Genomic DNA, 26,572 nt, shown 5'->3' on the forward strand with positions numbered 1-26,572 from the left:
CCTCCGTGACGAAACCCCCAGTACCGAGAGCCACGATACGGAAAACCTTCCAGAGACGCCGCCGCCGCCGATCCCATCTCGGGGGATCCAGGAGATCGCCTCCGGCACCCTGCCGGAGAGGGGAATCATCTCCCGGAGGACTCTACGCTGCCATGGTCGCCTCCGGAGTGATGTGTGAGTAGTCTACCCCTGGACTATGGGTCCATAGCAGTAGCTAGATGGTTGTCTTCTCCCCATTGTGCTATCATTGTCGGATCTTGTGAGCTGCCTAACATGATCAAGATCATCTATCTGTAATTCTATATGTTGCGTTTGTTGGGATCCGATGAATAGAGAATACTTGTTATGTTGATTATCAAAGTTATATCTATGTGTTGTTTATGATCTTGCATGCTCTCCGTTACTAGTAGATGCTCTGGCCAAGTAGATGCTTGTAACTCCAAGAGGGAGTATTTATGCTCGATAGTGGGTTCATGCCGCATTGACACCTGGGGACAAAGGACAGAAAGTTCTAAGGTTGTGTTGTGCTGTTGCCACTAGGGATAAAACATTGATGCTATGTCTAAGGATGTAGTTGTTGATTACATTACGCACCATACTAAATGCAAATGTATGATGATTTGCAACTTAATACTTGAGGGGTTTCGGATGATAACCTGAAGGTGGACTTTTTAGGCATAGATGCATGCTGGATGGCGGTCTATGTACTTTGTCGTAATGCCCAATTAAATCTCACTATACTCATCATGATATGTATGTGCATGGTCATGCCCTCTTTATTTGTCAATTGCCCAACTGTAATTTGTTCACCCAACATGCTGTTTATCTTATGGGAGAGACACCTCTAGTGAACTGTGGACCCCGGTCCAATTCTCTTTACTGAAATACAATCTACTGCAATACTTGTTCTACTGTTTTCTGCAAACAATCATCTTCCACACAATACGGTTAATCCTTTGTTACAGCAAGCCGGTGAGATTGACAACCTCACTGTTTCGTTGGGGCAAAGTACTTTGGTTGTATTGTGCAGGTTCCACGTTGGCGCCGGAATCCCTGGTGTTGCGCCGCACTACATCCCGCCGCCATCAACCTTCAACGTGCTTCTTGGCTCCTCCTGGTTCGATAAACCTTGGTTTCTTTCTGAGGGAAAACTTGCTGTTGTGCGCATCATACCTTCCTCTTGGGGTTCCCAACGAACGTGTGAGTTACACGCCATCATTCCCCGTCCCGGCGGTGTGCCGAAACAGAGACTTCTGTCCCCCGAAACTTGTCTTCGCGATGGCGGCGGCTACAGAACTCTTCGTGGAATATCGTCGATCGTTTTAGGGTTTTCGGAGACGGAGGAATATATAGGCGAAGGGGCGGAGTCGGTGGAGTTCCGAGGTGGGGTCCCCACCTGGTGGTGCGGCCAAGGGGTGGCCCGCGCCCCCCTAGGGTGTGGGCACCTCGTGGCCCCCCTTCGTCTCTCCTTCGGACTCCATGAAGCCCCTGGAAAAATAAGAACGTGGCATTTTGTTTCGTCCAATTCCGAGAATATTTCCTGTGTAGGATTTCTGAAACCAAAAACAGCAGAAAACAGGAATTGGCGCTTCGGCATCTTGTTAATAGGTTAGTACCGGAAAATGCATAAAAATGATATAAAGTGTATATAAAACATGTGAGTATTGTCATAAAACTAGCATGGAACGTAAGAAATTATAGATACGTTTGAGACGTATCAACGACGCCGCGGAGATTTATCAGATCTTTCACGGTACAAAATAATCAACCGGCAATTGTACTTCAAAAGCTTCCAGCAGGTCTTCAGTGTAAACCAGAACGGAACAGAAAATATTCAATATCCAGGTTAGCTCGCAGCTGTAGTACTGTCGTTGCCTATTCGACGGTACCTCGGAGGAGGGATCCTCACGAGGGGGGAAGAAGTAGGGGCCATTGGGAGGAGAGTCATCGGGACGGTGGTACGCGATTTACCCAGCTTCGGAACACCTGCACGATGGCAGGGCCTACTGCTGCTTTTCTGGAATTATCTGGGCGCTTTCGCGTTGTTACAATGAGTTGTGTTTGTGCCTCTAGGGCTCCCGGGATCCGGCTTATAAAGGCGCCAGGATCTAGGGTTTACACAGAGAGTCCTAGCAGGAATACAAGTTGCCTAACTACGGAATATACATTGTCGTGCATGTCAAGGATCCGCCCTTCCTTATACGTCGTACCGGATCCGGCTACCCCTGATGGGCCGTACCGGATCTGACTTCCTAGGTAGGTCGGTGGATCCGGCTCCTTGTTCCTGGGCTGGACTTCATCCATCTTGATCTACAGCAACTAGGCCGCCCGATGGGCTATATGCCACCATCACCGTCTATGGGCCACCCGGGCTTGCCGGATCTAGGCACTGTCGATGGTACACCCATGAAGTATACCCACAATAAATACCGGTACCGATTCCTTCCTGGCCTAGTCTCACGTGAAATAGCAGCAGTAGTAATTTTCAAGGTATAGGATCAAGAGACCAAAATAGCAAAAACAGATCTCCACCAAACCTGACTTACACGCTAGATGCAAATCAGATTAAAACAACAAGCCCAGGAGTGAGGGAATTACTTGGACGATCCAAACGGGGATCACGTAGAAACTGAAGTAGCTCTCCAATTCAACGCAAAACAGGAACAAACCACGATGGGTTTTCAACTCACGGACACAGAATTTGGCCGTCCCAACTCATGGCGATTTTCTGGTATTTTTTAACTCTCAAAACATTGTCTAGGGTTTACATGGCGCACCTAATATTTATAGTAGTTGAAAACGGAACCTGGGCTAGGCCCAAAACACCTACGCTGGATTCGTATACTAATTAAACTCTAATTGCAAGAGAAAACGCCCAGCCTTTTACATCTCGGCATGGACATGCAAAAATACCAGTACGTGGATGCTAGAGATCAACTAGTGTCCAGCTACTGCTATGCACGTACAAGGACTAGGAGCAAAATAGAACTTATATTTGTAACTCTTGTAGTACTTGATTTGGCTTCTAAACTTGAACTTTAACTGCGCCCACCATTATGTATCGACATGGCGTTCTGAACTTGGGCTCTATTTTATCCGCTGGTGCAATCTCAATAGGAATTTCTCCAATGGAAATAGATGGACGTTCCTTGTCAATACGAGAAATAATGTGTCGTCTAGCTGGTACCACATACCTAGCAGCTTTAATGGAATTATCAGTAGCAATAGAGTGGACCTCATCATGAACCGTTCCAACATCTGCCCGGCAAAAAAAAAATAAAGGAGTTATTAATTACTTGATCTAAGGAAATGAAAGAAAGAGGCCGATATAGTGCGATAATGATTGAAATTACCTCCAGAACATTACAACCAGGCTGGCGTAGTCCTCAGAGTCTTTATCTAATGAGTCCACATATCAACTTTTCTAATGTCAACTTGAATGATTAGCAGAATCCAGTGGAAGCTGCATGCATAACTCATCAATTACACTTAACATTGAGTAAGCAAAATAGAATGTACACAATACAGTAACACTCACTTGAAGTTGTAAGGAAATAGTATTTCCGTTCTGGTATTTTGTTTCATTAAAAACCTTAGCAAGTTAGCGTCGGTGTCCTTGGCATGGCCTCATATCGTAACAAAATTAACGATATATGGGTCAATGAACCCAATGTCATAGATTCTCTCTCTTTTGCATTCGAGAATCTTCATTCTGCATAATAGCGTACAAAAGAATATAGTGAGGATAATTACAGCCAATGAACGAGCTGAGCTAGAGACTTAAATTGCAGAAATAAATCACTTACAGACAATAGCAACTGACGATAGATTTGTCGAGGGCATCTTGATTGTATAACTGAAATAATTCTTCAAGCTCAATACATAACATGTCTTCACGGAAGTAATGCTCATTTTTAACTGTCACCATGAGCATCTGTCGCTCTTCCTTTATGACTTCCATGTACCACTCATGCAATCTTCGCATTTGTGTTGGTAGATGGCGGACCCGCTCAGGTCTGACTAGTGGCTGCCCCAGGGCAAATTTCCATGCTAGATCAGCCTTGGGGATATCTTGTTCACCTATCAATTGAGCAACACTGATACCAAGATTGCATGCAATTTCCTCGTATTGGTCCTGAAAGGGTAACACCTTGAGCGGGGGGATCGATTGTATTTCCTGTTCTCTGAGCTGGGGAACTTTTTTCCGCTTGCAGTACTACTTCTCGTCCGTTGCGCTTCGTTATATGACTTCTTAATACAGCGGTCATAGTCTAATGGCATATTAGCCAGATGTGATGATGGTCGCTCAAGCATGTCCACAAAGTGCTTGACGGTTTTCGGAGCTATTTTCTCCTTTGGCTGGGGCTGTGCCGGTGCAAAATGGCATTTCACTTGGGCATCCACGACCGTTTTGCATTCTGCATCAGTCATTTCGTAAGGTAACTTTGCAGGAGCCTTCTTGGCTTTCTTCGTTGTACCTTTCTTCTGAGTAGTACTAGTCGACGGAGCGGTGGTCTTCCGCTTTTGCCCCTGGGACTTAGTGGGCGGAGTCAGCTGACACGCCGAAGATCGAGATGGACTCGGGCTAGGGTCCCTCTCAAGGAGGGGTGGACTTAGAGGTGGATTGCTGCTCGGAGGAGGAGTCGGTGGCCTTGACGCCGAGTCTGGAAACACGATGTATTCCTTTTTCCATAGAATAATAGCGTGCGTGACTTCTCCCAGTGTGGTCTCTCCTTCACCTGCAGGGATGTCAAGCTCCAGTGTCTCATATCCCTTCAGAACTTCATCCACCCTGACACGAGCATAGCCAGCTGGAATCTGACCGCCGTGGAAGCATGCTCCAGGTTCAGAAGGTAAAGCAAAGCCGACCGCCACCTTCATGGATATGTTCTTCATTGACTGATGTAGCTCACAATTTTTCCACTGTGATATCATCCACGGGGTAGCGAGCCATCGGTGACAAGGTATTAACTTGTCAATGCCTACAGATTGTAGACTAGGGTTTTGTGTAAAGTAGAGGACAAGTAGATCTCGAAGGTTTCAGCCGAAAAGGTGCTCGACTGCTAAAAACTAGGGTTATGTTGACAGTAGAATCGATCCTTTCTTTATCCCTCGACTCCCCCTTATATAGGAGGCGGAGCCGAGGGTTTCGTGTCGTACAAGTTACAATCATCGGGAGACTCTTTGAGTTCATCCCGTAAAGTTACAAGTCTCTTTATTCCTAATCTATCTCTATTTACCATAGCCGATGCTTTAGTGGGCTTCCGGGCTTCATAAACTTCGGGTCGTGGGCCTTCAGTAAACCCCGGGTACCATCTTCGACAGGCCCATCCGGGATGCCTATGTCAATCGGTGCATCATCAGCCCAGACCCCCGTGGAAGCCACGCTGCTTTTCCGCTGAGATGGGCTGCTACTATCGAATGCAGGATCTTGCTGAAGATGCCCTTTGCTGGCTAATTGCGTCCAGTTGCTCCTGCTGCCGCATTAATATGTGTTCCAATTCATCGTTCTTTCTTTCTATCTTCTGGAACCGATCTGCCTCTTGTTTCTTTTTTCTCTGTCGGCTTATATAAATGTCATTCCACTCGGAAAACCCAGTCCTCCACGGATCATCGGTGCCTTTGCCTCGTGTTCGTCCTGGGTGTTTAGGATTCCCGAGGGCGCTTGTCAGCTCGTCGTTCTCTCTCTCGGGCTGGAACGTTCCCGCTCGAATCTTGGTTATTGCATTAACAAGGTCTTTGGCAGGTTTTTCAATTTGTTTATTTCTAATAATACACTGCCCTGTTTGTGGGTCCAACGATCCTCCATGCCCGTAAAACCAGTGCTTTAACCGTTAGGGACAGCCCGCTATCCATGGAGTGATCCCTTTAGCAATCAAGGCGGCCTCAGTTTGATCCCACTTAGGCATGGCACTCTTGTAGCCACCTGTCCCCATAACAGGGTGATATTTCTTTTTCGCAGTATTTGCCTTATTTTTTGCCGACCTTTGCAGAGCTTCAGACGATGCCTTGTACTCCACAAATGCGTCCTAGTGATTTTTTATCTTCTCTAGTGGTCCAGTGAAATCTGGAGTTCTTTCTTTCTTAATATAGTCATTGTATAATCTTTTCTTGATGGTCTAGAATTGTGTGGCCATCTTCTTAAGAGCCCACTCCTTGACTTTTGACATAACTGTTGGCTCTTTGCACTGTGGCGGTAGGTTAAAATGTGACGAGAGCGTATCCCAAAGCAAATCTTTGGATCTTTGGTCGACATAACTAACTTCATCTACCTTTGGCTTATTCCATTCTCGAGTGGCGATCGGGATGTTATCCCTAACAATAACTCCGCATTGATTTACAAATAAATGTACGTTCTCTTTGGGAGCAATCGGTTCGCCATCTTCATCGACTTCGTCGATCGTGAACCTTTGATGATCGGCCAACTTTTTTGTCGGGCCTCGTTTCCTTCTAGCAGATTGGCTCGATCCGGAGGTCTAAAAGAAGAAAGATTCGTTAATATATATATATATATATATATATTAGAGAAACTCTATTAAGCCCCTGGGTGTAGAATAAGCAATTCTGCACCCGGTCGATCGACCGAGCCAGACCGCGTGGTTGGTTACCATGCCCGAGTGGCTGGCAGCACGCAACGTCGTAATTTTTGAGCATCTCCAACAGGCGCGGCAAAAGTCGGCGCGCTAAAACTCGTTTCGGCCGCGCTGTAAACTGATAACGCGCGTAGCGCTGAAAGTTGCCCCGCCGGATGCGGCATTTTGCGGCGCGTGCTCGGGCGGAAAAAGTGGTCCTCCGCCGGATGCGCCATTATGCAGCGCGCGGCACGGCGCGGACGGCTAGTTTGATCGTTTTTGGTTCGAAAAAAATCAAACAAAACACGAAAAATTAACTGGAAATTACGAAATATATTAAAAGTTCGACGGTACAGCGACATTTTATTTAAACTATCCTAAAATCTACTCCGAGTCCCAATCGAAGTCCGACGAGTGGCTGCTCGGAGTAGTGTCGGACACCGGAGTAGTTGTCCACTCGAAGGAGGAGGAGGAGATGATGATCGTCGACGGCCCGGCGCCGTTTTTCTTCTCCTCCGCCCTCTTCGCCCTCCTCGCCGCCTTCTCCGCCCTCTCCGCCTTCCTCGCCGCCGACTCCGCCCGGCGCTTCTCGCGGTCCGCCTTCTTCTTCGCCGCCGCCGCCTTCTGCTCCTCCTTCTGCGCGTAGAACGTCTCCATCGCGGCGATGTCCTCCGGGAACTGCCGCGCCCACTCGAGGCGGAGGCGGAGCGACACGCGGAGCAACTGAAGTTTCCGGACGGTTGGGTGCACGCCCGCGTGGCGTTTTATAGCGCGCGCGCCAGCCGAAGCGCCAAGTTTCCCGCGCGGGATAGCGCAAAAGCGTGGGCGCGGTAAAAAAAATTAGCGCACGCCCCTTTTTCGCGCGTCGGATGGAGGTTCGCGCGGGCCCGCGCGTGTCAAACTGGGCGGTTTTTTTCTGGACGGTTTCTTTTCGCAGATTGGTCGTGGGGTTTGGCAAGCTGACCACTAACTGCGTCACCTATTTTTGTTCCCCTGCTTTTCAGTCGAGCGCACTCAGCGGCGAGCGGTTCGGACAAATCGCAGCGGCCGGCGGCGAGCGACGAGCGGGTGAGCGGCGGCTATTTTCTGCTCCGGCTCGGTGTCCTCGGCTCCGACGTCGTCGATGGCTGGAGTCAGCAGCGCCTTGGTCGGCCGGCTGGATCGGCGGCAATGGTGTAGAGGGTGGTTTCCGGCGGCGCTGCAGACGGCTTCGGCATGGTTGTCGGGTAGAGGGGTGGGTGTTGGCTGAGGTCGGAATCAGCATCGGCCGGCTCCGTCGCCAGCGTTCCTCCCCCACCAAGGCCCAACACTGTCCGTGGCCGAGGCAACCCGTACCGAATTCCACCATCGAGCCGGACGGCCACCGTAGTAGGTAGCTCAAGAATCCAAGTTCGACCCAGGAGTGCAAGCGTTGAGGTGATCGGACTTGCCCCCTGCTCTTACCTTCATATCGTTCCCGATCCATTGGATCGAATTTTGTTTGTTCGTACCTGGTTCAGTTTGTTTAGATTTGGAAGTGATGCCACCTTTTTTAGCCTGAAGTTTAGTGATATTTTGCACGGTAGGTTTGATGCGTTTTTGGTAGGTTCAATTGGTTTCTTGTTGTCACAGAGGGGGAGTACAAACATGTCACTGGAGCAATCTACTTTGTGGTGATAACGAATGTGTAGGATATTTCTAGCATGTGCTTGTCATATATCTGCTCATATATGACAGTGTAGGATAATTCTTGCACGAATATAATTTCCCTGCCTTGAGTGCCTTCGTTGTTATTTTGTTCAAACCATGCATATTCCTTGGTACAGCTCCCGAATCTCTGCTCACTCCAGATGCAATACATCACATAATTTTCTTGTTATAGTTTCAATAGCCGAATGTTGAAGGAGCTGAAAATTTGAGTTAAATTATTTCAGTTGCAATGAGGTGGATTCGTACTGATCCTCACCCAGCCTGTCCGTCTTTGCTGCATTTTTAGTTTAGCCTGCCCTCAAACCAGGAGTAATCTTGTATAACATCAATCTTGATTGTTCATTCAGGTTATTACTTGCTATTGTTCCGTAGCATAAACCAGATGGGTATGTGCTTTTTTGGTTACTATCTTTGTGATTGTAGCTAGGCAGATGGGAATGTGATATCACAGGGGTGTTTGTTTTAGTGCATGGTTGGGAATCACTATTATAGAGTAGTAGTTATATTCTTTAGGAGAAATCTGGGATAAAAGAAGATGCAGGCTCTGAATTTCATTCAATAGTTCTGCGAAGAATTATTGCTTGTGCCTGACACGTTCTTTATCAGAATCCTTGCCAATTGTCGCAGGCTCGCGTTAGCCAGCGTAGGCACTCGGCATGGTGAGCTAGCTGCAGCACTGCAGCTTTGATCGCTGTCGAAGTCTCCTCATAGGTGCCGGCACGCTGCGCACGAAGAGTGAGCAGCAGTAGCAGGCAACAGCTCCAATGTCGGTGTCTCTTAGCGCCACTCGCAAAGCAGCTTTAAACTACTCTGCTCTCCTCCAGTAATTTTTTCATGTTTCACACTTCTTTCTACCGCAGTCCCACTACTTGTTACTTTTGATCCTTGCATCTTAATATGGGAAGTTCTAATTAGGTCTCAGATTTATCACTAATAAATTTTGTTCTTTAGAAATTTTCTATGTTGCTACGTGTGGTAGTTTCAGTTTTTAAGTGGAAAGCATCTTGTCATTTTGCATAATAAATAGAGGTGAATGTGAAGTTAATTAAGATGTAAATTTTGTGTTTTCTGATGTATATTTATTCCGATATGGTGGTTGAGATAACTAAACAAATCCGTTTATTATGTTTGCTTCCGTACAAAAAAAAAACTTATTTGTACTTTTAGCTGATTCTCGTGTGTGGTTGTGGCATGCAAGAAAGCTCAAGAGAAATTTTATAATCACTGCCGTGGTGACTGCGGGTGGCATCGGCATCGGTATCGGTATGGTGCTGAACGGCCGGCAGACTCAGCACTGCTGTTTGGTCGTTTCACGGCGGACGAACTACAGTGGTGGAGACTTCGACTTTAAGTACGCGAGCCACCCTTTCCTCCCTTGTCGGCTCTTTTAACCTGGTAAATGTACGGTAATGGTGTACAATGCTTTCTCTTTAATTTTGTTTGTCAAGTAGAGTGGATGCTAGATGGGGGACTGGGGACAAATCTTGTAAATATGAAGTACATGTTACAGAGCATCGATCATTTCACCTTGGTTAAGCTTGGCATCCAAAAAATTTCGTATTCTGAACATTTATTTGAACTGGGTATGCGTTTTGGATCCTATTTCTTGATGCAGATATTGAGTGATAATTTGCAGTTTACATCACCGCTAAACTTTGGTTGCTGCTGTACATAATAAAATATTACTTTGGACTACTTATTTTCTAGCAGGTCAAGTTGTATTCCATCTGTTAAACTAAAATAAAAGAAGAAGCACACTGGGCCTGATAGTACATGGTAGTGCTTGATAGGAAGAGGATGAATGCCATGTAGTCCAAAGAAGGTTGCTTTACATGGATTTGTCGAATAGCAAGTGGCAAGAAGAGTACACATTAGGGGATTATAACATTAGTCTTTTTTGCTTTTGAAGTAGGTTGAATTTTATTATTTAGTATATTCTTTGGCCACATGTGATTCATTGTTCTTGATATAAAATTATGCATTACATTCTCAGGGAGCGGAAGTGCTAACTTGATAGAATATAGCACCATCTATTTGGTTATAAAGAACGAAATCATCTGTCTCTCTCTGTACATATTTTATCGATCCCTTTATTCGTGATTGGAAGCTTAGATTGTGATTTTTGTAGTTCAGGAGTAGCTAGCTCCCATGTATTGGTGTATTTAAATATTTTGGCAATCTCTGCATATGGTATCCTTTTTAGGTCTCCCAGTTTAAATAATATAGTGTAATCTCTGCATCTTGTAATTTTAATTACGTATTGTCAATTGTATTGATTTCTCAGGTGTTCAATGCCAGAAACCTGATGAGCTGAATATATTAAGGCAAGTTCCCTTCAGTAGTCACGCTAAGTTGGCAGTGGCCGCTGTGGTTGGTACCACTTGGTCTTTGCTCTTTCTAGGTAATATTCTCCTCTGTAAATAAAATATAACAGCTTATGGGATGACTCTTTCTATAATGAAGAAGATAAATTTTATCACAGCAGAAATTTATTTAAGTTTCAACATTTAAGATACATCAGGTACGTGACGTGTTACCTTTTTCCTTGTGCAGCACTCTTGGAAAAGCATATCGCTGTTCCAGATTGTGCCTTCTCGGTGATCTTGTTGCCTTCTTGGCATGGAAGAAACAAGGATACATATATACCACTCTATTTGACCCAGTGCCTGTTGTGTGGCTTCCTCTCTGAACATCAAATGAAGCGACATAAAGTCAGCATCGACGACATTATATAGCTTCTTTTGTCAAGGATTATCATGTCTCATGCATGAGCTATAATTATCCCTTATTTGAATTGTGTGTATACACTAGGCTTCACATGTAATTATTGAGTCTACGCAAATATTATGTGTATTCCTTTCTTACTAAATCTCTCATACACTAGCTGTCGTGAGTTGCTAGATTTTGAATGCACAGCAGGATTATGACTTTACAGCGCATTAGGCCATGGATCGATTTTGCAGGCACATTAAGCCTTCGTATGATACTATTTTTGAAGTGTGTGTAATCAGGCTGGATATTTTTTTGGATTAGTCTAGCGGGCGGCCGCATGCCTATTAGTGCATATGAGCGGGCGACTAAAAAAGGAACATGCTACCTTTGTCAGTGTGAACACATACCATTTATAGCTAGACATTCACTGATTGTAGCACATGCACTACAATGACATCATGCACATTAATTTTTCTTTTCAAATGCTTAAAATCATATAACTTTTACACCAGATGTCGAAATTAGGATCCGCTTTCACTTTTGAATTTCTTGCGACGAGCTCTTCAAAACTAGATCTCATTTCTATGTATTTTGATGTAGTTTTTTTAAAGCAACTTTTACATGCGACAAAGCAATTATAATGCAAGATTATGCAACTTTAGTGTGGGGCGAAGCAACTTTACTGCACAACGTAAATCTACATTCACAACGAAAGTTGCATCGCTAGACGCCAAAGTTGCTCAGCCATCCATCAAAATTTATTCGGTGGGTACTAAAGTTGCTTCGCTGGACCCCAAAGTTGGGCCATCACAAATCAAATTTGCTCTGTCGAGTACCAAAGTTGCTCTACAGGAAACTAAATTTGCTCGGTCAGGCACCAAAGTTGCTCGGTTCGAGAATTGTGTCGCCAGGCACCAATGTTGTTGTGCAGGGCACTTAATTTGCTTCGTCACGCATTGAAATTTCTTCAATGGACACCAAAATTATTTTCGGGCACAAAAGTTGTGCCTTCGTGTACCAAAAAGTGTATATGTTCGTTGCACACCAAAGTTGCTATGTCGCACACTAAAGTTGTTTTGTTGCATAATAAAATTGCTCTGTTGCGTAACAAAGTTGCTTGAAAAAAAATTCGTCGAAACATATGAAAATGTGGTCTAGTTTCGAAGCTCTCGTCGTGGGGATTTTAGAAGTGAAAACAAATTATAATTTCACCGCACGGTTCAAAAGTTATAGTTTTTTAAAAAACGAAAGCTGACATGAGCTAGCCTACCAGCCGGACCGCAACCTCCTGTCGCCTAGTGCATGTGCCCAGGACATCCGTCTGGCACACACCCGCCCATAAGATTTCAGGTATTTTTTTACAACTGCGTTAGCGGTGTTACATTGGATCAGCATCCATTAGTTCTAAAGTTGTTTTTTTAAAAGAAATATATCTTATGTTATGGACTCTCACGGGATAAATTAATGGAGATGTTCTAGTCTTACGTTGCCAGAAATAGCTCACCCGGATCATGCATATATATTAATTTAAGCTGACTCGATGATATGGGCTTCTAGTTACACTAGCCCTACGTTTTTTTTTACATTGCACGAGAAGCTATTTTATGTCGCATGCAACGTCACGGTTCTTGCGGTTGCGCGGGCGGGCTCACGCTCAGCCTCAGCATTTTTTTATGTCGCATGCGTCGTAATTTTACTTCGCCTAGCGTGCGGGCTGGTGCAGCGCGTCGTAGGGGCTAGTTGGTGCGGCTGCAGTCTGGTCCGACGGGGTGCAGAATAATATTCTGCCCCCAGGGGGTCAAATAGCGCGTCACCAGAGGCTTAATTAATATACCTCGCCGGATTTTGTTAAGGATCCAACATTTTCTTCATCATGATTGTTTGTTTCCCATTCGTCTCTTCGGACTAGCTCCATTCCCTCACCGGAGTCGTTCATAAATTGTGAGCCATCATCTTCTCCGCCGGCTATAATATTTAACAATGCCTCTTCTTCATTGTCTCTGCCGCGGTCCATAGCTTAACTAATCCAGAAGAAAGATAAAACAATATAGTATCTAGATTCCATATTTCCATTTATATTAATTCTAACTATATTGATCTAAATAAATTGACCTAAGTAAATTGACCTAACTAACTTGACAAATAATGCTAACTCAATTGACAAATATTTCTACTAATTCTATTTCTAAATTATTTCTAAATTCACTAAATTCACTAAACTCAATTGAATAAAATTTAATTAATTATATTCACTAAATTATATTTGTTTCTCATTTTTCTTTTTTACAGTTTACTTTATTCTAAGTTATCTTTTATTTCTTTCTAAATTCTATTCTTTTTCTAAATTCTATGCTAAATTCTAATTCTATGCTAAATCAAATAAGAAAAAATCATGTACTATAAATAAATCTATGCTAAATCAATTCTATAACCAATTCTATGCTAAATCAATTAGTTAGTTTACCTAGCTAAATAAATCTAATTAATAGAAATTAAAATAAAAGAAATTTAAAAAATTTACCCTAAAAATTACCCTAACCCTAAATATGAAATTAACTGCAGGGGCGCCGACCAGGGGCTTGGGAGGGCGCCAGAGGATGCGTCGCAAGGAGGGGAACCCGGAGGTGGCGGCGGAACGACGCGGGGGTGCCGGAGGATCGTCGGCGGTGAGGACCTGCGGGGACCAAGAAAGGGGCACTGTCGGGCGGTCGATTTCAGTCGCGCCTGGACGGACTGCTTGGTCAGGGAGGAAGAGGAAGCCGAGGCTTGTTTGCTAGTGCTCGCGGATGATGAGGGGGTGGCCGGAATTGGCGTGGCGACGGTGAGGTCTGGAGGTGGTTCGTCCTTCTATTCGCGATGAATGGCGGCGGCGATGTCGATCGGGGGGGGGGGGGGGAGCAGGCGTGGGTTATGTATCGCGACCCTTTAGTCCTGAGCGGTACCACGAACCGGAACTAAAGGTCCTTTAGTCCCGGTTGGTGGATGCAACCAACAGGGAGTAAATGGGCTTTTAGACAAATTCATAGAAAATTCATTTCAAATCAGAAAATGTGACAAACTTTACAAATTCATAGAAAATTCTTTTCAAATCATAAAAATACAAATAATATATCAAACTGTTCAAAAAATAATCTCTATCCAATAAAAATATAATATAATTCTTAACTAAGTCTTTTATTTATCCAAAATTCCAAGAAATTCAATAATTAGTAAATTTCTAAAATAAATAAAGGTTTTTAAAATAGAAATCACTACTTGGTTGCAAATGGAGTCCTCTGTCTCATAGAACCAGAACCAAAAATCATTTTTTATATAAATTAATTGCACTAAATTCATAAACTTTAGTGTTGGGGTAATACATTACATTAAGGTTTTCTTCTGAGTTTTTAGAACGCCAGTTACATAAAAGGTTTAATACATTATTACACATCACCAACATCCCCATTTAGTGTTGGGGTATAAAACCTTTTCTTCACGTATGTCCCTTGCTTATGATCGTGCCGTAACCATGGAGTATCTTCATTATTTAACAGGATGCTTGGGTCAGTGTTCACTGTGAAGGGCAGAATTTCATTAAACTTATTATAATCTTTTGACATGTCTGTTTTGTCCTCCACTCTCACGATGTTTTTTTCCTGAAAGAACTATGTGGCACTTTGGCTCATCATATGATGTATCCGTTTGCTTATTTTTTTTCTTTTTTTCGGTTTGGTAGACATATCCTTCACATAGAAAACCTGATCCACATCATTGGCTAGGCCGAATGGTTCGTCTCTGTACCCAAAATTATTGAGATCCACTGTTGTCATTCCGTACTGCTGGTCTACCTTTACCCCGCCTCCTGTCAGCTTGACCCATTTGCACTGAAACCAAGGGACCTTAAAAGAAGGTCCATAGTCAAGTTCCCATATCTCCTCTATGTAACCATAATATGCGTCCTTTTGCTCATTGTCGTTTGTTGTATCAATGCGAACACCACTGTTTTGGTTGGTGCTCTTTTTATCTTGGGCGATCGTGTAAAATGTATTCCCATTTTTCTCGTACCCTTGGAAAGTCAATATAGTCAAAGATGGTGACCTGGCCAACAAGTACAACTGATCTCCAACGGTGGTGTTATTCATGAGATGTGTTTGCAACCAACCACCGAAAGTCGCCATGTGTGCATGTGTAACCCAGGAGTCAGACTACCCCGGTTTTTTGGAGCGTACAATATTCATGTGTTCCTTGATATATGGAGCCACCAAGGTGAAATTTTGTAGAACTGTGTAGTGTGCTTGAGTGAAAGAATGCATGTCCATACTTATTATTGCTTTCTTTCCTAGCGTGCCTTTTCCACTCAGTCTCCCCGCATGCCGTTATTGAGGAACACCAATTGGCTTATGGTCAGGAATAGAGTCAACACAAAACTCAATAACCTCCTCTGTTCCATAGCCCTTGGAGATGCTTCCTTCTGGCCTAGCACGGTTATGAACATATTTCTTTAAAACTCCCATGAACCTCTCAAAGGGGAACATATTGGGTGGAAATACAGGACCGAGAATGCTAATCTCTTCGACTAGGTGAACTAGGAGATGCGTCATAATATTGAAGAAATATGGTGGGAACACCAACTCAAAACTAACAAGACATTGGATCACATCATTCTGTAACCTTTGTAGAATTTCTGGATCGATTACCTTCTGAGAAATTGCATTGAGTAATGCACATAGCTTCACAATGGGTACTGAAATATTTTGCGGTAGAAGCCCCCTCAATGCGACCGGAAGCAATTGCGTCATAAGCATGTGGCAGTCATGAGACTTTAGGTTTTGGAATTTTGTCTCTCCCATATTTATTATTCCCTTTATATTCGACGAGAAGTCAGATATGACCTTGATACTGTTCAGGCATTCAAAAAAGATTTCTTTCTCTGTTTTGGAAAGAACGTATCTGGCAGGACTTAAGTAATGACATCCTTTATCCGTCTTCTCTGGATGCAGGCCATCTCGTTCTTTCATACGTTGCTGGTACTGCCGTGTTTCCGGTGTATCTTTTGTCTTCCCATACACGCCCATGAAGCCTAGCAGGTTCACGCAAAGATTCTTCGTCAGGTGCATCACGTCGATTAGAGAGCGGACCTCTAGGACTTTCCAATAGGGTAGCTCCCAAAATATAGATTTCTTCTTCCACATGGGCGCGTGTCCGTTGGCGTCATTCAGAACAGATTGTCTGCCAGGACCCTTTCCAAAGATTACTTTTAAATCCTTGACCATACCAAATACATCATCACCAGTACGGTGGATAGGCTTCCTCCCGTGATCTGCCTCACCTTTGAAATGCTTGCCTTTACTTCTTACAGGATGCCTGATCAGAAGAAATCGACAATTCCCCGGATACATCAGCTTCTTACATTTATCCAAATATATACTTTCAGTCTCACATAAACAGTGCGTCCATGCATTGTATCCCTTGTTTGTCTGTCCTGAAAGGTTACAAAGAGTAGGCCAATCATTGATGGTTAACAACAACGCTCGTAGGTCAAATTTCTCCTGTTTGTGCTCATCCCACACACGTACACATTTTTTGTGCCACAACTATAAAAGTTCTTCAATTAATGGCCTTAGGTATACATCAATGTCGTTGCCGGGTTGCTTCGGGCATTGGATGAGCACTGGCATCATAATGAACTTCCGCTTCGTGCACAACCAAGGAGGAAGGTTATAGATACATAGAGTCACTGGCCAGGTGCTATGACTGCAGCTCTGCTCCCCAAAAGGATTCACGCCATCTGTATTTAGACCAAACCTTAAGTTCCTTGCGTCATCTACAATGTCCGGGAACTCTCTCTCGATTTTTCTCCACTGCGACCCATTAGCGAGGTGTCTCAACATCGCGTCTTTCTTACGGTCTTCTTTGTGCCATCGCAACAACTTGGCATGCTCTTTGTTTGTGAACAAACGTTTCAATCGTGGTATTATAGGAGCATACCACATCACCTTGGCAGGAACCCTCTTCCTGGGGCTCTCGCCCTCAATATTACCAGGGTCATCTCGGCTGATCTTATAACGCAATGCACCGCATACCGGGCATGCATTCAAATTCTCATACTCATCACCGCGGTAGAGGATGCAGTCATTAGGGTATGCATGTATCTTCTGCACCTCTAATCCTAGAGGGCATACAACCTTCTTTGATTCGTACGTACTGGAGGGCAATTCGTTATCCTTTAGAAGCATCTTCTTTATCATTTTCAGTAACTTCCCAAATCCCTTGTCAGATACACCATTCTCTGTCTTCCATTGCAGCAATTCCAGTGTGCTACCCAGCTTTTTATTGCCATCTTCGCAATTTGGGTACAACAATTTTTTGTGATCCTCCAGCATGCGCTTCAACTTCAACTTCTCCTTTTCACTTTTGCAGTCTCTCTCTGCATCAACAATGGCCCGACGAAGATCATCAACGGGCTCATCTGATGCCTCTTCTTCAGCTTCCCCCATTGAAGTATCACCGTATTCAGGGAACCTAGGGTAGTTGTCATCATCCTCTTCTTCTTCATTGTCTTCCATTATAACCCCTCTTTCTCCATGCTTGGTCCAACAATTATAGCCGGGCATGAAATCGGACCGAAACTGGTGGGTGTGAAGGATTTTTGAGGAAGAGTAATCCTTCTTATTCTTACAGACACCACATAGACAACACATAAAACCATTCCGCTTGTTTGCCTCAGCCACACCGATAAAATAATGCAGGCCATTAATGAACTCGATAGAGCGTCAGTCATCGTACATCCATTGCCGGTTCATCTGCATTATATAAGTATATCAAAAACCATTACACAACATCATGAATAGAGAAGTGACCAAATTAATACAAGTTCATCACATTAATTAAAACCAAAGTAGAGTAGTGACCAAATTAATTAATATGTCTCGATCGAGTAGCTAGCTAGCTAGAGATACAATAGAAACGCAATCACGATGCTAAAATTAGTCCCATGCCCCAACACCCTAAACGCAATCACGATGCAGTCGATTGCAACTTTTAAATAACGTGGGGATCTTCGTGTCTTTCTTATGCAGCATACTACTAACTAAAAACAATAGGAATGAAATACATAATTAAACTATGAACTACACATGCATTTTATCAACACATACTACCTCCATCCCAAGGCTTATGACACCCTTTCTCATTAGATAGTGCCAAATTATAATCGTCGGCAATTGCAACAATCAAGAACATGCCTCATACTTACAACACACATGCAATGAAAAACAAAACAACTATATGGCTATAAATGTTATTATTGCAAAATAAAAAAAACTATGCACTGATTTAAAAACTTTCTACTCCATACTCATTTTGATCAATTACTAAGTAAACCATATCTACACATATGCAAACTAAGAAGTTAATTTGAGCTCAAATTGCATATAAATCAAATAAACTCCCACATAATTACTCCCACACTAAAACTCACAAATCCCTCTACTTCTAGAGCATGAAATGAGCTAAACTATCAATGACATATGAAAGGATGAAGTTGCTAACCTTTTAGAACCCTTGGATAGATAGGGTGCCGCCAAATCTTGACAAATCGTGGAGGAAAATGGGGATGAACTCGAGCTCGGGGAAGAAAACAGAGAAGAAAGATTAAAATGGCTCGGGCAGGACGATGATATATGTAGGAAAGACTTTAGTCCCGGTTGGTGACCTTTAGTCCCGGTTGGAGACACCGACCGGGACTAAACGGGCTCGCACCGGCCGCAGCCTGCCGCAACCCCTTTAGTCCCGGTTGGTATCTCCAACCGGGACTAAAGGTTCCGTTTGACCCGGGACTAAAGCTGGCCATGCCCGTGCGGCGTCCTATCCATTGGAATCGGGACTAATGCTCACTAGTCCTGGGCCCAAACATGACCGGGACTAAAGCTCCGGACGGAAGGCCCAATTTCTACTAGTGTTACTTGAGACTTGAGAGAGATAAAAGTTGGAGAAAGAGATCAAATGTTAGGGGGAAAAGATGATTGGCGGCAGCGGCAGCCAGGAGGCATGCGGCCAGCGCCCAGCAGGCGGCGGCAAGGGGATCGGCAGCAGTAGCACTTGGCAGCCAAGAGACAGGACAAACACTACTAGGAAAAGCCTTATTGCCGGCGCACCAAAAAAGGCTACTGCCGGCGCACCAGAGCCCGCCGGTGGAAACACGCCGGTGGTAATGAGTTACCACCGGCGCAGCAGCTGGTGCGCCAGCAGTAACACGAATTATCCCCGGCGCACCAGACCTAGTGCGCCGGCGGTATGTTTTTTCAAAATAAAAAAAGGCTGATCCAGATCTAGATCTAGATCTAGCTCGGGTTCATCTATCTCGGGTTCGTCCTCGAAAATGGTGGCAGTGCGCTGCCTTGTTGTCGTTGTCACGCCGGTGTAGGAGTAGGAGGAGGAGGAGGAGGATGAGGCCGGAGGTGGTGGTTTAGGAGGAGGAGGAGGAGGAGGAGGAGGAGGAGGAGGATGAGGATGAGGCCGAAGGTGGTGGTTTAGGAGGAGGAGGAGGAGGAGGAGGAGGGGGAGGAGGAGGAGGAGAAGGCTAGAGGTGGAGGTGGAGGAGGAGGAGAAGGAGAAGGCTGGAGGTGGAGGTGGAGGAGGAGGCCCGAGGTGGAGGAGGTCACCGGAGGAGGAGGAGGTCACCGGAGTAGGAGGAGGAGGCCGTCAGAGAGGATTACAAGGAGAAGAGGAGGGGGAAAGAGGAGAAGGGGGAGAAGTGAGGAAGGAGAGGATGTAGGAGGGCCGGCTTTGAATATATAGTCTAGGTTACCGCCGGCGCACCTAATACGGCGGTGCGCCGGGGGTATTTTTTTTTATTTTTTTACCAAAATCTAAAAGCTCAAAAAGTCATGTTTCTATTTTGAATTCGGACCGGAAATTTCGCGTAGATAGATTTTGATATAAAAAAGTTTTTCATCGGAGATCGTATGCAACCAGAAATCCCGTTTTACCGAAACATGACACTATTTTGCATAATATATCGAAATTCATGTTTCTAAATTTTCATGAAAACTAGATGGCATACTACATGGGCATATCGAAGGATTTAATTTTTTGAAATTTCTATCATTTTCTTTTATTTTTTTCAAAACTGGAAAAGGCGTTCCGGGGGGGGGGGGGTGTGGAGAGAAAATTTGTGCTCCCCTCACTAGTAGAAAACAGACCTTCCGTCCTGGCCTTTTGTCCTAGCCCAGTCTGGAGCCGGGACAAATGGTCAGGCCACGTCGCCTCGAAACCAGCGAGAGTGTACGGGGCCTTTTGTCCCGGTTCTTTAAGGACCTTTTGTCAGCCCTTTTGTCCCGGTTTGAGCTTAAAACCGGGATAAAAGGGCTCGGCCTATATATACAGCCAGCCCCCCCCCCCACCATTCTACCTACATTTTTTCCTTGGTGGAAGGTGGAGGTTTCTGCTAGGTTTTTTTTTCTTCATGTGCACAAGAGGTGTTTGATGAAATGTTTGTGAGAACGATGCCACTTGAGCTCATTTAATAAGATTTCTCCTCTTTTTTGTTTCCAAGTGTCCTAAAAGGTTAGCAACTATTTTCTCGTCTAGATCGCACAGTACTAATTTTAGCATGGTGATTGCGTTTGATATATAATTGTACGTATGGTGCAGATGAGCCATCCATGGATGTACGGTAACCGATGCGATCCCGCTTTCAGAGAGGGCGTGAAATCTTTCCTGCTTGTGGCCGAGGCCAACAAGGGGCGGGAAGGTTTTATTTATTGTCCATGTCTGGAATGTCGGAATGAGAAGGAGTACTCTTCCTCAAGAGACATTCAGAGCCACCTGCTTCGGCGCGGATTCATGTCCGGCTATAATGTTTGGACCAAGCACGGAGAAGAAGGGGTTATGATGGAAGACGGCGATGAAGAAGATAACGATAACAACTACCGATCTATGTTCCCTGAATACGGTGATACCGCAATGGAAGACAATGAAGAAGAAGGAGGTGAAGAACGGGCACCAAATGAGCCTGCTGATGATCTTGGTCGGGCCATTTCTAATGCAAAGAGAGACTGTGAAACAGATAAGGAGAGGTTGCAGTTCGACAAGATGTTAGAGGACCACAAAAAATTGTTGTACCCAAGTTGCGAAGATGGGCAGAAAAAGCTGGGTAGCATATTGGAATTGCTGAAATGGAAGGCAGAGACCGGTGTGACTGACTCGGGATTTGAAAAGTTGCTGATAATATTAAAGAAGCTCCTTCCAAGAAAGAACGAATTAACCGCCAGTACGTATGAAGCAAAGAAGTTTGTCTGCCCTCTAGGATTAGATGTGCAGAAGATACATGCATGCCCTAATGACTGCATCCTCTACCGCGGTGAGAAGTACGAGAATGAGAATAAATGCCCGATATGCGGTGCATTGCAGTATAAGATCAGAAGAGATGACCCTGGTGATGTTGAGGGCGAGCCACCCCGGAAGAGGGTTCCTGCGAAGGTGATGTGGTATGATCCCATAATACCACGGTTGAAACGTTTATTCAGAAACAAAGAGCATGCCAAGTTGTTGCGATGGCACATGGAAGAACGTAAGAAAGACGCGATGTTGAGGCACCCCGTTGATGGTCGGCAGTGGAGAAACATCAAGAGAGTTCCCGGATTTTGTAGGTGAGGCAAGGAACTTATGGTTTGGTCTAAGTACAGATGGCATGAATCCTTTTGGGGAGCAGAGCTGCAGTCACCGCACCTGGCCCGTGACTCTATGTATCTACAACCTTCCTCCTTAGTTGTACATGAAGCAGAAGTTCATTATGATGCCAGTGCTTATCCAAGGCCCAAAGCAACCCGGCAACGACATTGATGTGTACCTAATGCCATTAGTTGATGAACTTTTGGAGTTGTGGGCTGAACCAGGTGTACGTGTGTGGGATGGGCACACCGAACAAGAATTTGACCTACGAGCGTTGCTCTTCGTAACCATCAATGATTGGCCTGCTCTTAGTAACATTTCAGGACAGACGAACAACGGATACAATGCATGCACACACTGTTTAGATGACACTGAAAGTAAATATTTGGAAAAATGTAGAAAGAATGTGTACTCGTACAATCGTCGTTTTCTTCCACGCAGGCATGCCTTAAGGAAAAAAAAGGCAATCATTTCAATGGCGAGGCAGAACCCCGTCCGAAGCCTGTCCTCCGTAGTAGTGCTGATGTATTTGAGATGGTCAAGGATTTAAATGTAATCTTTGGAAAGGGTCCAGGCAGACGACCTGTTTCGAATGACGCTGACGGACACGCGCCCATGTGGAAGAAAAATCTATATTTTGGGAGCTAGAATATTGGAAAGTCCTGAAAGTCCGCTCTGCAATCGACGTGATGCACCTGACGAAGAATCTTTGTGTGAATATTCTAGGTTTCCTGGGCGTGTATGGGAAGACAAAAGATACACCAGAAGCACGGGAGGACCAGCAATGTCATAAAGGACGAGACGGCAATCATCCAGGACAGATTCAAGGGTCTGCCAGCTACGCTCTTACCAAAGAAGAGAAGGAAATCTTTTTTGAAGCCATATTCAGTATGAAGGTTCCGTCTGGTTTCTCGTCGAATATAAAGGGAATAGTAAATATGAAAGAGAAAAATTCCAGAACCTAAAGTCTCATGACTGCCACGTGCTTATGACGCAATTGCTTCCGGTTGCATTGAGGGGACTTCTACCAGAAAATGTTCGACTTGCCATTGTGAAGGTATGTGCATTCCTCAATGCAATTTTTCAGAAGGTAATGGATCCAGAAAGTTTGTCAGGGTTACAGCTTGATGTGGTCCAATATCTTGTCAGCTTCGAGTTGTTGTTCCCACCATCCTTCTTCAATATTATGACGCACCTCCTAGTTCACCTAGTCGATGAGATTAGAATTCTCGGTATGAGGTCCCTTTGTTTCGGTGCAAATGGGTGAAGCTGAGTGGGGTACAGGTAGACGATAAGTACGGAATGACAACAGTGGATCTCAACAATCTTGCATACATGGACGAGCCATTCGTCCTAGCCAACGATGTGGCTCAAGTTTTCTACGTGAAGGACATGTCTAGCAAACCGAGAAAAAGAAATCAGCAAAAGAATACATCAACCGAGGAGCCAAAGCGCCACATAGTTCTTTCAGGGAAAAGAAACATCGTGGGAGTGGATGACAAGACGAACATGTCAGAAGATTATAATAAGTTTCATGAAATTCCGCCCTTCACGGTGAAAATTGACCAAGCATCCTGCTAAATGATGAAGATTCTGCATGGCTATGGCGCAGAGGAAAACCACACCACTAGATGGCGATGTTGGTGATATTTAAACATTTTATGTAATAATGTATTATAAATAGTTCCCAAGACAATCTCTACATTTATGTAATAATGAGAACCCTCCATTTTTCCTTTTGGAAGATGCAACACCTAGGCATGAACTGCATCCGTCGCTGTTTTGACCAAAATTTGCCCGGAAAGCTCTCTCTGCTCTCCCCTCCTCTTGTACCCTGAGCTACTGGTTGTTGGGTGTATACTAGCAGCTCCCGGCCGGGAGCCCTGCTTGCGGGAAGAGTTCCCTCGGGCGGAGCTTCCGAAGATGTCTAAGACGGCCGGCCATCTAAGACATATTCGAGAAGCTCCGCCGGAGAGGCTCTTTCCTTCTTGGTCGATGCCTCCTCTCTCTGCTTCCGGGCTGCTCTCTCTGCTCTCCCCGGAGGGGCTATATATATCGGCGTGCCCCCAGATAATTTAACAAAATTTAAACTAAAATAACGACTACGACTTTATTGAAATTTAACTAAATTTAAACTAAAACAACTACGACTAGTTCTTCCGCGCATCCGCTGTTGCCCTCCTGGCTGCCGCCTCCTACCGCAGCTGCTGCTGCAGCTCCTCCTCACGACGACGCTTATGCATCTCCTCACGATCCAGCTCCGCCACACGCCGCTGCTTATGCAGCTCCTGGAGACTCTGCCTCTCAAATGCTTCTATGGTAGCCCCTAGCGCTGCCGCCTCCCACTCCTCTATCTCCGCGAGCTGCGGGTCCACCTCCACCGGCGGCGGGTGTGGCAGCGGGGGCATTGTGAAATGGGCTAGGGTTCGGTGAGTGAAGTGGGATGCGGAGACGTATGAGCTATTTATAGAGGTGTGTAGGCAGGAAATCTCCGCGCAGCGTCATGGCGGGAAACTATCCCGCGCGGCGTCGTGGCGGGAGCGGGAAACTTTCCCGCACGATTTTAATGAATATCTTATTAAAAAAACACTAGAAAAAGCACTAGAAAAAAGCACCAGAAAAAACACACTAGAAAAAACCCAGAAAAAAAATACTAGAAAAGCCTCCATTGGCCTGGAGCCCCAGTCCACGGATCGAGCTCCACGCCGTTGGATTAAAATGGCCGGAGCCGTTGGATCTTCTTTCTAGCCACAAATCCCCCTCCTTTTGTCCCGGCCCGAGCCACCAGCCGGGACAAAAGGCTCCACCGCTGAGGCCCACTCCCCCGACCCCTTTTGTCCCAGCCCGAGCCACCAGCCAGGACAAAAGGTGTGGGGTATATAAATCGAACCCACCATCCCGGTCGAAGCCATCGACCGGGACAGTGGAGGCCAACTCGCGCACCAGCGCCGCCAGGCTGCCCAATCTTCTCCGGCGCCGGTAGCTCTCCCTCCGCCGCCGCGCACGCACCTCCGCCACCGCGCACGCGCCTGCCGCCCCGCCGCGCGCACGCGCCACCTCCCGGCCCGGACGCACGCTCCACCTCCTCCCGCGCTGCCGCACCCGCGGCCGTCGACGCCGGCCGCCACTGCCCCACGCGCCATCACCTCCGACCGCCGCAGCCGCCACCGCCGCAACCACCACCGCCACCGCCAAGGTACTCCTCCGGCCGGCCGGTTAATTAGGTAGCTAGGGTTAGGGTTAATTAGGTTAAGGTTAGGGTTAAGTTAGGTTAGCTAATTTAGATTTTTTTATCTAAGTTTTTTTTTGTCTTAGGTTGTTTAGAAATATAGGATTTTAGGATGTTTTAGGTTGTTTAGAAATATAGGATTTTTTTTGTGTTAGGCATTTTATTTTGTCTTAGGGAAATACTTCGATCCGATGTAATTTTAAATACCCCGATCCGACATCGCCCCTATGTAAAAATTGTTCCCCCCCCCCCCCCCCCATCCGAATGTAATTTTAAATACCCCGATCCGACATCGCCCCTATGTAAAAATTGTCACCCCCACCCCCCCCCCCCCCCAACCCGATGAATGTAATTTTAAAAATTGTTCCCCCGGGCATCCCCCTCTCCCTATACGTTACGATCGACGATCCCTACGTTATGTCATCACCGGCATCCCCCCTCTCCCCGTACGTTACGACGACCCCTACGTTCATTATGTGGTCACCGGCATACCCCTCTCCCCGTACGTTACGATGACCCCCAACGTTACGCCGTCACCAGCATCCCCCTCTCCCTCTACGTTACACCGACATTATTATTATTATGTACTCATGATTAACTCGAAATTAATCATGTACTTATCGATTTAATATTTTAAAGAAACAATGGATCCATTCCGTCGAGACTTCGAACAGAAAGACATGGTCGAGGACATAATCCGTGAAGCCGACAAGGATGCCGGAGGTGGACGCGGTGAAGGACACCATGTATTTTCTTCCACGCGCGCCACCGCCAGTTCGTTGCCCAGCTCCTGTAGCCGCACGGCCGCCTCTGCTCGTGGCCTTGCGGTGGGCCGCCCCGACCTACTCCAGCTCGCCGCTACCACCAATCCACCTACTTCTGATCCCATTGTCGTTCCAGTGGTTTTGCAATGCCCATATTCATTAGGCTCGATCAGACTATACAACACGGGCTCCATTCACGAATAATAACCACAAAAAAGCATATGCACAAAAATCAAAACAAGGCAAAAAAAGACAAGAAATGAAGTTTGGTTCATGTGCTTGGTCGGATGGTTTGGTCCATGTGCTGAGCGAACATACACTTTCATTGTAAAACTGAAAGTAGTACAATGAAGTTGGCATTGGTTTCGGTTTGTAAAAATGCACTTTCATTGGACATCAGATTGGAGTTCGAAACAAAGATGAACTTCCGCTAGAAATTCCAATGGAAAGGCAGCCCATTTGTACCTCTGAATTGAGATATACTTCCAGCACACAAGATGAACTTACACTAGAAAATCCACCAAACTAGCAAATGAAATCTGGATCGAAAAATAGGAGTACAGAAAAACAACATGGAACTGATTCCCCTCAAGCGATGAAGCAAATCCATAATCAAAAAAGATAAACAGAAGAACGCGTGGACTATCTCCCTGTGTGCATGACAGCAAAATCTAGGGGAATCTGCATCATTTAGATCATGCAAAGGATTGGGGGAAAATGAACCAAAGAAAATCCAGAGTTGTATGCATCCGCAAGCTTTCAGTTGGATCTTCAGAGAATCAAAGTTGAATAGATCGTTGGATCAGTAGACAACCTACCGTCCTGCGGCTGCCGCCGGCCACGCACCCCTGCAATACAAGCTTGCGGCGGCCTGCATCCCGAGCCGATGGTCGTGGACCTCTCTGAATCCAAGAAAATTTGGGCAGAAAAAAATCAAAAAGAAAAAGAAGATT

General features: G+C 45.4%; 1 long non-coding RNA gene and 1 pseudogene across 7 annotated transcripts; one reads left to right on the top strand and one right to left on the bottom strand.

Moving 5' to 3' along the window:
- The first annotated feature begins 7,502 nt into the window (after nt 1-7,502).
- LOC127346066 (uncharacterized) lies at nt 7,503-11,161 on the top strand. Of its 7 annotated transcripts, none has more exons than XR_011756467.1 (3): nt 7,505-7,988; nt 8,868-10,662; nt 10,815-11,161. It is a non-coding gene; the product is annotated as an uncharacterized lncRNA (long non-coding RNA). The 7 variants fall into 7 exon arrangements; XR_011756470.1 differs by having other exon boundaries at nt 7,506-9,084; nt 9,460-10,662; XR_011756466.1 differs by having other exon boundaries at nt 7,506-7,988; nt 8,889-10,662.
- A 3,234-nt stretch (nt 11,162-14,395) lies between these two features.
- Nucleotides 14,396-17,449, bottom strand: LOC139838312 (uncharacterized; annotated as a pseudogene).
- Between the last annotated feature and the right edge of the window lie 9,123 nt (nt 17,450-26,572).

Source organism: Lolium perenne, chromosome 3 (assembly GCF_019359855.2).
Source record: "Lolium perenne isolate Kyuss_39 chromosome 3, Kyuss_2.0, whole genome shotgun sequence".
Lineage (NCBI taxonomy): Eukaryota > Viridiplantae > Streptophyta > Magnoliopsida > Poales > Poaceae > Lolium > Lolium perenne.